The sequence below is a fragment of the Sus scrofa genome, chromosome 1, assembly GCF_054392235.1.
Source record: "Sus scrofa isolate SSC_HxYL_T2T_F1_AM1 chromosome 1, Sscrofa_HxYL_maternal_Yorkshire_Landrace_v2.0, whole genome shotgun sequence".
Lineage (NCBI taxonomy): Eukaryota > Metazoa > Chordata > Mammalia > Artiodactyla > Suidae > Sus > Sus scrofa.
Genome location: NC_139383.1, coordinates 217484120 through 217497076, shown reverse-complemented (window position 1 = coordinate 217497076; position 12957 = coordinate 217484120). Strand labels below are relative to the sequence as shown.

The 12957-nt window shown below is 42.8% G+C and overlaps 1 long non-coding RNA gene across 1 annotated transcript in view; it reads left to right on the top strand.

The window, feature by feature from the left end:
* Positions 1 to 1171: 1171 nt before the first annotated feature.
* The window catches only part of LOC102162053 (uncharacterized), a 29638-nt gene continuing 17852 nt past the window's right edge, over positions 1172 to 12957 (top strand). Inside the window, exons 1-3 of the long non-coding RNA XR_014821260.1 lie at positions 1172 to 1193; positions 4048 to 4190; positions 4404 to 4461. This is a non-coding gene — a long non-coding RNA (uncharacterized LOC102162053). The remainder of the gene's footprint in view (positions 1194 to 4047; positions 4191 to 4403; positions 4462 to 12957) is intronic.

Genomic DNA, 12957 nt, shown 5'->3' with positions numbered 1-12957 from the left:
CAGCCCAACCTCTGACAGCTCATAGATCGGTGAGCAAAAAATAAGAGCTTTTTGCTGAGAATACTGAGATTTTTGTGGTTGTCTGTTATGCAGCACAGCTCACAGATTCAGTCACTTAACAAGGCTGCCCTTGGACACGGGGAAGGTACACTCTGCTCTTTGCTGAGTTGGTTTGAGAAGTTTAAGTGGAGGTGGTTTTATAACCCAAGCAAATTCTAAGTTATTCTTACTTTCTGCAGCAAGATGACCAATCCCAATGGTAGTGCCATTTTCTCCAAGGTATGAGTCTGGAAGGGAAAGCAGAGACATAGTCCCCAGAACTTGCCGAGGTACAGAGAGAATTGAGAGCAGGAGAGCAGTGTTTCAAAATGTTGCTTGTAGTGGGAAGTTGGAGTGAAGTCCACTGAGTGATGTGCATATAGTTGTGCCAAGACAAAAAAAAAAAGTGTCGGAAGAACTTAGTTAAGAGTAAGCAAGGAGTTCCTGTCGTGGCTCAGCGGAAAGGAATTTGACTAGTATCCATAAGGATACAGGTTTGATCCCTGGCCTTGCTCAGTGGGTTAAGGATCCAGCATTGCCATGAACTGTGGTGTAGGTCGCAGACATGGCTTGGATCCCAAGTTTCTGTGGCTGTGGTGTATGCTGCCTGCTGCAGCTCCAATTTGACTCCGAGCCTGGAAACTCCCATATGTCATGCGGGTGTGGCCCTGAAAAGACAAAAGAACAAAAAAAAAAAAAAAAAAAAAGAGTAAGTAGGAATCCACTTTGTCTCCACTGATGTGGCTTCCAATTCAGTGCTGGAAGTTTCAGTGATTTAATCTGACTGATACCTAGTCTCAATCTTCAATACTTAGCACAATCCTAAAAACAAATAGGAGATGCTCAGTAAATTGACTTGTAGTAGATAGATTATCAGGAAACTTAAACCTAATCAACAGCACTGCCATTAATTAATTACATGACCCCAGACTAAAAGCTTAACCTCTCAGTTCACTCTTGCAGGAATGAACATGAAGCTGTTTGATGTCCATGGTCACCCTAATTGTTGGGAGAATAAAATGAGATGAAAATGGAACAGGTCTACAGTGCTCCAGAAGTAATAGAATATCATTTCCTCATAGGTACCACTGTATTGGGTGCTTGCTATTTGTGGAGCAAAAAGAATGCTGAAGCAAGAAGGCAGCCTCGAAGGGGTAGGCAAGAGATATTTCCTTCTGCTGTTTCTATAGGAAAATGAATAAAGGAAGTAAAAGTAGTGTTGCCCTGTCTTTTGCCACTGTAATTTGTGAGGCCAAGTCAGGTCTCTGAGTTGAGAAATCAAGCTTTTTATTGCACCTTAAATTGCATGCTGCTGGTCCTGATTTGACCTATAATTGTTTTTTAAAAGCATGTCCTCAATCAGCTGCACTGGAGGATTAACTCAGCAACATCTCTGATTGTAGGCCCTCTGGCCTCTTTTTAAAGATCCCCCCCCCTTTTTTTTGGTATTGAGCTGCAGGAGGCATTTATAAATTTTGGAGATTAATCCTTTGTCAGTCGATTAATTTGCAAATATTTTCTCCCATTTTGTGGGTTATCTTTTCATTTTGTTTAGGGTTTCCTTTGCTGTGCAGAAACTTTTAAGTCCTGTTTTTTTATTTTTGTTTTTACTATCATTACTCTAAGAGGTGGATCTGAGAAAATGTTGCTGTCATTTATATCAGAGAATGTTTGGCCTATGTTTTCCTCTAAGAGTTTTAGAGTGTCTGGTGTTCTATATAGGTCTTTAATCCATTTGGAGTTTATTTTTGTGTATGGTGTTAGGGAGTGTTCTCATTTCATTCTTTTCCATGTGGCTGTCCAGTTTTCCCAGCACCACTTATTGAAGGGGCTGTCTTTTCTCCATTGTGTATTCTTGACTCCTTTGTCATAGATTAGTTGACTGTGGGTACGTGGGTTTAATTCTGGGCTTTCTATCTTGTTCCATTGATCTATATGTCTGTCTTTGTGCCAGTACCATACAGTTTTGATGACTATTGCTTTGTAGTATAGTCTGAGGTCTGGGAGCCTGATTCGTCCAGCTCCATTTTTCTTTTTCAGGATGTCTTTGGCTATTCTGGGTCTTTTGTGCTTCCCAACAAGCTTTAAAATATTTTGTTTGAGTTCTGTGAAAAATGTCCTTGGTAATTTGATAGGGATTGTATTGAATCTGTAGACTGCCTTGGGTGGTATAGTCGTTTTGATAATATTGACTCTTCCAATCCAAGAGCATGATATCTTTTTTTTTTAGAAGTTATATTACAATAATGATCACATATTAAACTTGTGGTCAACTGACAGACCCAATCAAAACTCACAGCTGTTAAGCAGCTGTCATCCCATCTACATAGTTGATTCTTTCAATCAAAGTAATGGACTTTGCTTTTGTACCTGATCATTTTTTTCTTTTTGTCTTTTTAGGGCTGCACCCATGGTATATGGAGGTTCCCAGGCTAGGGATCAAATCAGAGCTGTAGCCACTGGCCTACACTACAGATATAGCAATGCCAGATCTGAGCAGCATTTGGGACCTACACCACAGATCACAGCAACATCAGATTCTCAACCCACTGAGCAGGGGCAGGGATCTAGCCTGCAACTTCGTGGACACTAGTCAGATTTATTTTTGCTGAGCCACAATGGGAATTCCCCCTGATAATTTTTTTAAACATTTTAGACTATCAGAATGATTAAACCCTTAATTCTACATTTCATAGCCAATTATCATATAGTGGATTTCCTTGTTGGGGTATGTTATGGGCAGCTAGTCTTCTGGGATGTTCTATCATTTCTACCTAATCCAAGATGACTTAGCCAAGTAGTTTCTTCATTCTGAATGATGTAGAAATTTCAGGCAATAGTTCATGTGTGGGGTGTGTTTATGTTGGTGTACACTTACAATCCAGTTTTAAAATTTTGGTTTGCCATAGTTTTCTTTGATTTTCTTAAAGCTCCTTAATTGTTCCCAACCTCTTTTTCTCTAGCATAAAATAGCAACATTGAAGCATCTGTTTGGTTTTCTTCTCTGTGACTTTCCTATGGTGATGCAGCAAGTCAGGAAATCCAGTCTGCTCACATTTGGGCCATTCTTGGAAGATCCTCTTCTATGAGAAATGTTATTTTCTAGCCCAGGCGTGAAAGCCGTGCTAAGCAAGTCTTCTTAGCAGTTAGCCAAGAGCTCTGGAATTGCCTTCACCTTTTCAGCTTCAAGCCCTTATCTAATAGACATACAAATAGAAATCCCAAAACCACCCAAGTCTCCTTTTCCTTGGTAGGTGACTTTTGTCTTCTTGAAGGCATTTGGGCTTTTATGCTATCTTGGTGCATTTCTCCATTCTGTTGCTTGCTATCCTAAATCAGTAGCTGCTATTTCTGTTTTTGCTGACTGGGGGATGTCTTTGTTACCACTGATTTTATAACTCTTATAACAGGCTCTGATAAAGTTTCCTCAGTCTATTTAAACTTCTTTGTAGTCCTCTCTCTTAAGGAACCTTGAATCTATTTTCCTGAGGCAAGGTGGAAGCATATGGATTTGCCATTAGAAAAACCCCCTTCTTATTGACAGTGAACTACTGTTCCACATAAATTCCAGACACACCATCAGAGGTGAAATTCTTCTCACCACTCTGGTAAGCCCCTTGAGCTCTAAGATGGACATTGTCAATTGATTACTAGCATCTATTCTCTCTTTCTTCTTTCCCAACAAAACCTTGATTTTCTTCCTGGTGTTCAATCTCTGCACTCAGTGCAGCCCAATAACTCAAGAGAGGTTCATTCAATCTCTGGTTTAAGGGACGAGTCTTGATTGGTCCAAGCCAGTCATTACCTCCTTTGTTGGTCATTACCTTTGGAACTAGTGATTAGGGCAGTTCATGCTTGATGGTCCCCTGGCAACTCTTGATCCAGGGGACTGCCATGGAACTTTAAGTTGGCCAAATAAGACTCAAGGGAAGGATTTTTATTCCATACTTGGGAGGGGGTTTTTGTCTCTTGCTCACTGAACATGAATAAGGAAAAATCTACCCCTAGGTGCTGTTCAGAGCCAATTTACAATTATGAAGGAAGCCAGATTGAAGAAAATGCCAAAAAGTACAAAAGGGAAGGCCAAACTGAAAGAATTTCAGAACATCAGAGTCTGGGCCATGATGCACCCAGGCTTCATGATATATGAGGTAATGCTTTTCCTACTTGTTTATACTTCTTATAGTCAAGCACATTGTAATTCATGCAGCTCCTTAAGAAAATGGGAATCTGTGTGGTGTGGTAGAACTGCTGAGGTGGGTCTTCATGGGGGGAACCCAGATTTTAAATGGTGAAATGTTTATATAATGCAACTAAAAATATTTGCTTCTTATTGATTAGCTTTTTTTTTTAACACAAAACAGAGATGTTCACTGTGCCCTCAAGTGGATTCTTCTCCACCAATCCAAAATTTTATCCCAGGTATTCTATTTATCTTAATTATAACATAGTGATGATCACTTGATGAGCTGGTCATGTATGATACAGCTGGTTGTGCTGGTCATAAATGATACATAACTATATGAACCTTAAAAATCCTCAAAAATATGATGTTGAGTTTATAAAGCTGTCTAAATTATGTTGGAAAAGGGGGACATTTAGTCCATATGACTGAGAAAAAAGAATTCATTATGACAGTTCAGTTCATTTCAAGATGGCTGCTCTTAGGAAAAGTATTTGTTGTCTTTCTAGAAAAAATGTAAATATTCTTCACAGTGTGTCATATCTCTGGTGGCTTGAAGAATTGGAGAGTGAAGGGGTTTATGCTATAAAATGATTATTTTCAGCATTTCTATCAAATAGATTATAAGGAAGTGAATTACATATGGTCCAAACTGGTTTGAAGCAGAATAAATTCATTCATATCTTCATGCTAGAAATGATGGGTTTTAAAATTTTAGACATTTAGTCTCTTTTCTTTCATGATGGCCTCACTTTAATGCCTCAGGTTTCCTGAATACCAGGCTCTCTTTGGCTCCTGTAAATGTTCATCAATGTTTCTGACCTGAAGGGGGGGTAATTTGCTTTTTTTAGGGCAAAGATGTACCTAGTTTCATTTCAAGTAACCTGTGACTTCTAGTGTTTCTTTCAGTTGAATTTATGTATGTGTGGTGTATGTGTATGTGGGTGTATGTATCTGTGTATGTGTCCTGAGTGTGTGTGTGTGTGTGCTTATGTACACACATGCCTGAGCTTTTTATAAACCAGTAGCAAACAACTTAAGAGATGTGGTCACACAGAATGGCCTGTGCACCCTTTTCTTGAGTGAGAGATAATAAATCATTCTTCTCAGGTGGCATCTTTTATTTATGCTTTGGGATTCCATTTTATTGAGAAAGCTTTGGTTTTCCTTTTTGGCTTTGTATAAGCTGTACTTGAGTAAGTAATTCAAATCAAGCTGACATTTATTAGTGAGGACATGGTCCACTCCAATCTCATACTCATAGCTTTTTATAAACTGTTGCCATAACAACTTTGCTATGGACTTTCCTACTTGTAAGTATGTGTGTGTGTTGGCAGTGCTGTGTGGTTGCAGATTTACTGTTTGTTAAGTCAGTGGAATAAAATCAATATTGACTTCCATTCCATAGGAATTGGTTATTGAGGGTGGTTTTTTTTGTCATTAAAAATGTGATAACTTAAAATCTGAGCAAATTAGATAGGGTTACTATAATCAGGAATACAAGATTTTAGTAATGGATTATATGCAGAGACTATTCCTATTTTCTAAGACATTTCACACTCATCATTTTATCCTCATATAATCATGGGCGGTAAGGAGCATACGTGGGTACATGCCATTATCATTGTTTTCTAGCTGAAGAAACTCAAGTCAAAGAAAAGGGATTTTTCCCAAGGCTACTACTCAGTTAAAAAGTGGCTAGTCCAGGGGTTCAAACTTCTAAATTCTACTCTCTTTTCACCACAGGAAGGAACAAAGGTTGAAACAGTACTCAGAGATCCTTCCAAAATATTGCCTGTATTGTTGTTGACATTGATTTTTTGAGATATTCCAAGATTTTCAGTAACTCCCTTTGTTGGAAACTGGAACCATTTATTTGGGTACTCTGACTGGCGTGCCAGTTAAATCCTTTCTGTGTTGTTAAATACTTCTTAGGGCAGGGTCGGGGTGGTTCTAGAAAGACAGAGCTTCACATTCCTTTCTTTCTTAGAGGTCCAGATATTCATTCTTGGGAGACGGAACCTCTTTAGCTTCAGGTTTTAAAAGGACCTTCTGACTTTGTTAGCTCCTCCATGGAATAATTGAAAATTTCAGTGCTCTTTCTGCAACCAAGAGATACTGTTTTGTCCTGATAAACACACCTCCTGGAATTCTCTCTGTAATTTCAAAAACTCATTCAGTGAATTTTTTGAGTGTCTATATATGCTGGCAGTGCTCAGCCCCTCCTTTTAGCCATCTTACCATGTTTTCTGGTTCAGAGGAACTGTTTTCAGAAGCAAACAGTTGATTTTGCTGAGATTAGTGGTAGACTAAAGAGACCGAAACATTGTCTTTCTACTTGAGTTACTCTGCTCCTACAGAATATTCCATTGAGCGAATGTTGGACACAGGTGGTTCCTTTTAAACCTGAATCAATATGTCCTAGAAGTTGTGCTATTAACGTTTGAAATCTGTAAAGCAGGATACTTAGAGTAAAGGCTGTTTAAGTCAGGGATAGAGATCTTTGGGGCCTGGGCGCCATTTTTGTTTAACCCTAAGGAATATCAGAGGTGGTCTTGGGTCCCAGGAATGACCCCACCGAGGGCAGCCTGTCAGACAGGGAGACACAGGGGAAGGAAGGTGGTAGCTTATCTGCTTCTTTGTCCCTTCTCTGTTTCCACTCCCTCCCAAAGTGATTTCATCCAGTTCCAATGGCTTACTGCATTTTTCAGAGCTTGTTCAGGGAAATAGAAGCCATTCTAAGTATTATAAACAGTAATGGCTTCAATTCAAAGAATTAGAGGCTTACCAAACTGTTGGAAGGGCTGGGGAGCTAAGGTCAGGGAAACTTCCATTTCTGAGCTCAACTGCCTGCAGCACTGGAGTGAGTAATTCTCAAAAGCTTGCCCAGAAGTCACCATGAATTTCAAGTCTCCAGGAAGCTGATACCACTGGCCTACAGCTCCAGAGAAGGTGATTCTCTGCTGCTTGCCTGGAAACCCCCACATCTGCTGACTGACCACATGTCTGCCTGGAAATCTCGCTGGAGAACTCTGGCTTCCAAATTTTGTGAGGGCCTTTCAGAGGCTGGGTCTAACCCACAATCATACAGGGGAAGACTTTTGAGAAACGTATTTTTAGGCTTTTCCCCTGTAATGCAGTGGAGAATGTAGCAGGAGCTGGTGTTGATGCTAGGTTATCAGCTGACAGCCAAAGATGTTGCCTGTAACCATTTTGAAGACTTTTTTCAGTCCTCACCAAGTGAAAAACACGTGACCCAATGAGAATGCATGAGTCCAAGCCTCCATGATGATCAAAAATATGAATGAATTTGGTAGTCTTTATCCTTTTAAAAAATTAGTCTTTTAGCGGAAAGGTGGGGGAAGAAAAGGAAAGGAGAAGGAAACCAGTGATGGCCTCACTTTGACCTACCTTTCTGTTCCCAGAGCAAACAACTTCACTCACCAGTGAAGATAAGTTAAACAAAAAAGTTCTGATGAATTATTCCAATTACTCCCCGAGTCTTTACCAATTCCAAATGAGTTTCAAATATTGGCTAAGAGTTGTCTAACAAAAGAAGAGAGACTCCTCAATCAACAGTTTCCAAAAATGCCTGGTGCAGGGAAGAATTTCTATGGTATTAATACAATGAGGGAAAACACCTTTCCTTTCAAAAGGAAAAGAGGACAATCAGGGCAACAGAAATAATCATTCTTGTACAGGAGAGACTCATCTCCTGGCTCTTCCTTCCATCTGTTTCTTTTTCCTTTTTTCTCATCTCATACTTTCTGTCTAATCCCTCTTTCTCTCCTCACACCAACTGTGCCATTAGCTCTTCCTTTTCTTTGTTTTTCCAAGGAGACTTGGCCGTAGCCAGGGATGGTCATCCCCCACCTCATGAACACTGATTGTGTGAATATAAATCATTTGCGGAGAACATGACTGCTCGGGCCAGTAGGTCTTGGAATGTGTTCTCCTGCCAGATCCCCTCCTCCCTCCCACAGGCACTTTCATCACTGGATTTCAAAGATAGATTATGCACAAGAAAGACTAAGAGCCTTCCCCCTCACCCCCCCACATACCTTCCTCCCACCAAAACTCATCCTGGTACCCAAATGGGGAAGAAATGAGACAATTAGGATTTTTTTTTTTCCTTAGAAAATTTGCAAGACAAAACCCAAGAGACAGCGCGTACCAGATGTTGTGGAGAGCATGACCACTTGGTCCCTTTGGCCACATGTGCTGAAGTCAGGAAGTCAGGAAACCTGACTCAGGAGTCGCCGTCCAGTGTGCGGGCTGACAAAGCACCAAATGGTCTGGGACAACTGGTAACCCAGCCAATGCCCAGCACACGGGCCTGGTCTGAGGGTGTTATTGGGCAGGGATCAGTGGGAGGGAGACTGGAGGCTTGAAGCGACTTCAGCACATTCTGGGAAACCCTGAAAAGTCAGATCAGTTCCAGGGTTGGATAAACTGTGGACCTGGTGTCCTTGCAGTTGTGAAGGAGGTCCCATCCTTGCTGATGATTGATGCCAAGGACCAGGAGTCTACCCTGAGTCATGGTACCGGGTCTTTGATGCACATGCCCACGACAAACAAGATAGGATATCCTATAGGTTTAAATGAGAGAAAGTGATAAAGCACATCCTTCCATGTTTTTATATTACAGCTTTATCTTTATTAAAATTACAATGTAAGACAGTCATCACTTCCTGTAAAATGAACAAAAACATAAGTGTGAACAAGGTCTTAAATACAGGCTCCAGGCTCAACTTGCTCCTCCCTGAGCCCAGTTACAGTCAGTTCCTGCTCTGTCATATGCTGTTGTTCCATGTCGAGGTGGCATATTTATAGCAAGCTTGCATGGATTCAGAAGGCTTGAGCACGATGCTCATTGTCTCCAGCCTTGACGCAACTTGGCAAAGCACACAGGATCCTCTTCTTTGGCCCTGCTGATCAGCTCTGGGACCAGCCCTGGCTGCCTCTGACTCCCGGAGACTAGCACCCTTCTGGGTTCACATGGAGAAACATTCCCCATACATGGAGTCCTATCATCAACATGGCCCCATGCTCTGGTTCCCAAATGAGTTTGCAGAAGCTTTACCAGGGAAGCTTGTTGTAGAGGTGGATTCCAGACTGCCAGCCCCAAAGGTCTGGGTGGGCTGCTGCAGACCAGGGCATCTTTTATAAGCTCCCAGGAGCATCTGATGGAGTGGCTGAAAACTGCCGGCCTGCCTGGGGCAGCTGCATTAGAAACTTCTCACAGCACTGCCTCTGTGTGCCTCCTCCAGTCCCCCTGCCCAGACAGGTGCAGACATTTACTCTTTGCTGTACATCGTGGGAGCATTTTACAGCTAGTTTTCTGCAGAACAGTAAAAAAAAAAACAAGAGTTCAACTTAAACATAGCCAAATGACTTTTCATGGCACAGTAAAGTGATTTCCTCCCTGATTCTGCTCTGAAGTGGATCTGAGAAGCTCTGTTCACTCTTACAAGTTTACGCAGGACCCACTGCAGATTCATCCAGCAAGGGACCTGGACCACCTGGCCCAAGGTCCATCACATGGCCATATTTCAGGCCTGTGTCCCCCAGGGGTGGGTGTGAGCTGGCTGAGGCCTCAGGCCAGCTGGGTAGTGGAGTCTCGTGCCCACGCTGCCTGGTGGCCTTCCGAGCTCCGCAAGGTGGGTGGTCCGTGTGCTGGCAGAGCTCAAGTCTGCAGGAGTTCACAGCCCCCTCTGGGGGACATGACGAATGGCTGCGCTGACAAACCGTGGTCTGCTTTCCATCTCCAAGCCATGCACGGTTTCGCTTTCAAAGCAGGAAAACAAACCACGGGAACTAGACACAACACATGCAGGCCACAAAGGATATAGCCGTTTTCTCCTCTCGAGTAAGGGACCCACAAAGGTAAAAGAAAATAGCTCTGTTAGAGTTCTTTGATGAAAGGTGAATACAGAAAACTCCACCAGGACTTGTCCTGGGACCTCCTGTGCTCTCCCTTGCCAGACCTTGCCCTGATCAGGCGGAGATTCAGTCCTCTCTGGTGGGCATACCTATCTGACATTGGTCTTTTCTGGGGCTTTCCAAGTTGTGCTCCAGCCCTGAAGCTTCCAGGCCACTGTGGAGGAGCCATGCAGTGGACCATCCAGTCCATGTCTATCAGGTAGATTCATACAATGCCGCTAAAATCTGCTGAAGAAAAGACTCTGCAGGAGTTCTCATCATGGCTCAGTGGTTAAGGAACCCAGCTAGCAACCATGAGGATGCAGGTTTGAACCCTAGCCTCACTCAGTGGGTTAAGGATCCGGCATTGCCGTGAGCTGTGGTGTAGGTCGCTGATGCGACTCAGATCCTGAGTTGCTGTGGCTGTGGTGTAGGCCAGCAGCAACAGTTCCAATCCGACCCCTAGCCTGGAACCTCCATATGCTGTGGGTGTGGCCCTGAAATGACAAAAGACAAACAAACAAACAAAAACCCAAGACTCTGCAGGTAAAAGACATTCAGAATATTCTAGTCTACGCTCATCCCATCTTCATTTTAATGAATGGGTCCAATGAGGAAAGGAGAAGAGAAGAACAGTTTTAGGAGAAGTGCATTGGTTTCTGTGACTCACCTCTTTCTGATATTGTCCCTCCACCCCCATTTCCCTCTTTCATCTTCTATTCCTTTCTTTAGGGTATACAAGGTAATTTAAGGTTATCAGGAAGTAAAAAGAACTAGCAAAGAATTATGTCTCTGTAGATTGTGAATGCCAAGAAAAGCATGCTAGCTAACCAATACAGTAAGTCCCCTGCTTCAGCCTCTCCCACTGGCAGCCAGGTCTCTGAGATGCCTGGATCCTATCTGCCACACAAGTTCATGGACATCAAGCCTGTACTCTCTCTGTTCCTACAGCAACATAGGAAATATTACAGATCACTTGGGGTGGCTGCCTGTTAATAATGGTTCGTCCTTCCATGGCCATGCTCTACAAATGAGTACTCCCCCGTGGCCATGTATATAAGAAATAGCTTTGTTCCCCTCGCCATAGCTAACCAAGCCAAACTGGGCCAATGAACTCCTCTAGCTAGCGCAGTGGTAAGAGCATGGACTCATGTTCATGCAGGAGGTGCTGTAAGAAGTACAGCCATAAACACTGGGGGAGATATGACACTCTGAGCAGAGTAGGGGGAAATGAATGAATAAAGCGTGCAGGTAGGCTGGAGGGGGCACTGGAAAAGAGGGGCAGGGTTAAAGTATCTGGAATATTCTCTTAGTTGGCAGCCATTAAGAGGTACCTTAAATAAGGGAGTGAAAAGACCAGATCAAAGGATGACAAGGTCAACTCTCGTGGCTCAGTAGAACACAGATAGGGAGTGGAGAGGTCATAAGGACAGTCTCTCTCAAATGGCTCATTTGTTCAGTCATTCAGAAAAAACTGATATGGGGTGCTCATTGGCTATCACAGGAGAACGGATAAGAGCTTCAAACTATGGTGGTCATTGTGAAGAAGAAGGGGGATGAGATTCAGGACACAGATCAAACAAGGCTTGGTGACTGATTCGCTGTCGGTACCAGGGAGGGGCAGGACTCAAGGCTTATGGAGACCTCAAAGGGACCAACAGGGGACATGGAGGAAGAGGAGCTCTTTAGGATGGGATGGGGAGGGGTAAGGATGTCTGTGGAGAGGTGTTTCCTCCCTAAGCAGTGAGACTAGCCTGATATTAGAGGGCTTTCCAGGGTTTTAGCATCAATCCACACCTTCTACAAAACTCATGTGAGAGCAAAGAAGTGTATTTTATTTATTTATTTTTTTTTGGCCACCCCTTGGCATATGGAGTTCCCAGGCAATATAAGCCACATTTGCAACCTGTGGTGCAGCTGTGGCAATGCCACATCCTTTTTGACCCGTTGTGCTAGGCCAAGAATTGAACCTGCGTTCTGGTAATCCAGAGACACTGCCAGTTCCATTGCACCACAGCAGGAACTCCCAAAGAAGCATATGATGATACGAAACAATCAGAATGTGCTCACAGAGTGGTCATGAAGGAAACATATTGTTAGAAGAGTGTGACCCCAATACTGATCTGAAAGCCCTTCCAGAAGCAGTCGTGCCTCATGCAGATGTACAGCAGGTCTAGGACACAGCTGCCTTCAGTCAGGGTGGGCTTCTTTGGAGAGAAACATTTGGGCCCATGAAAAACTTTTACCTGAACTTCTTTTGAGAAACGATGCTGAGGGGAGTGAGGTTAGAGCCTCAGATTCTATTTTCTGACAGTTTTCTCTCCTTCTTCACTCCCATTCTTTTAGAACGTTCCCCAGACATGGTCTCCCAAGCTCCTCTGAAATCCACACTTGCCCCCCACTTTCCACACACCCACCCACCCCCATGCACATGTGTATTGAAATATGGACAATGCTGACTTACTGAATATTTTTTCTGCATCACCTACTTCCCCACAGAAGTGTTAGAAAGATAGAGTAGGGGGAAACAGTAGAAAGAGCCAGCCTTTGATGCCAGACAAAGCTGGTGTTGAAATCTACCTGATGTGACCATGAGCTTGACACTGAGCTTCTTTGGAACTCTGTTTCTTTACAACTTCATAGGACTGTTTCAGTATTGGAGGTGACATCTCTGCCAATATCTAGTGCTTAGTAAGCATTTGATAACCATGAGAATGAAGTTGGTTCTCTGTGACCCATATACTCTGAGGTTTTCCTGTTTCATTGTTCATCATAGTAAATAATGGTGCCAGCATATCCGCCAACAGGTAAAA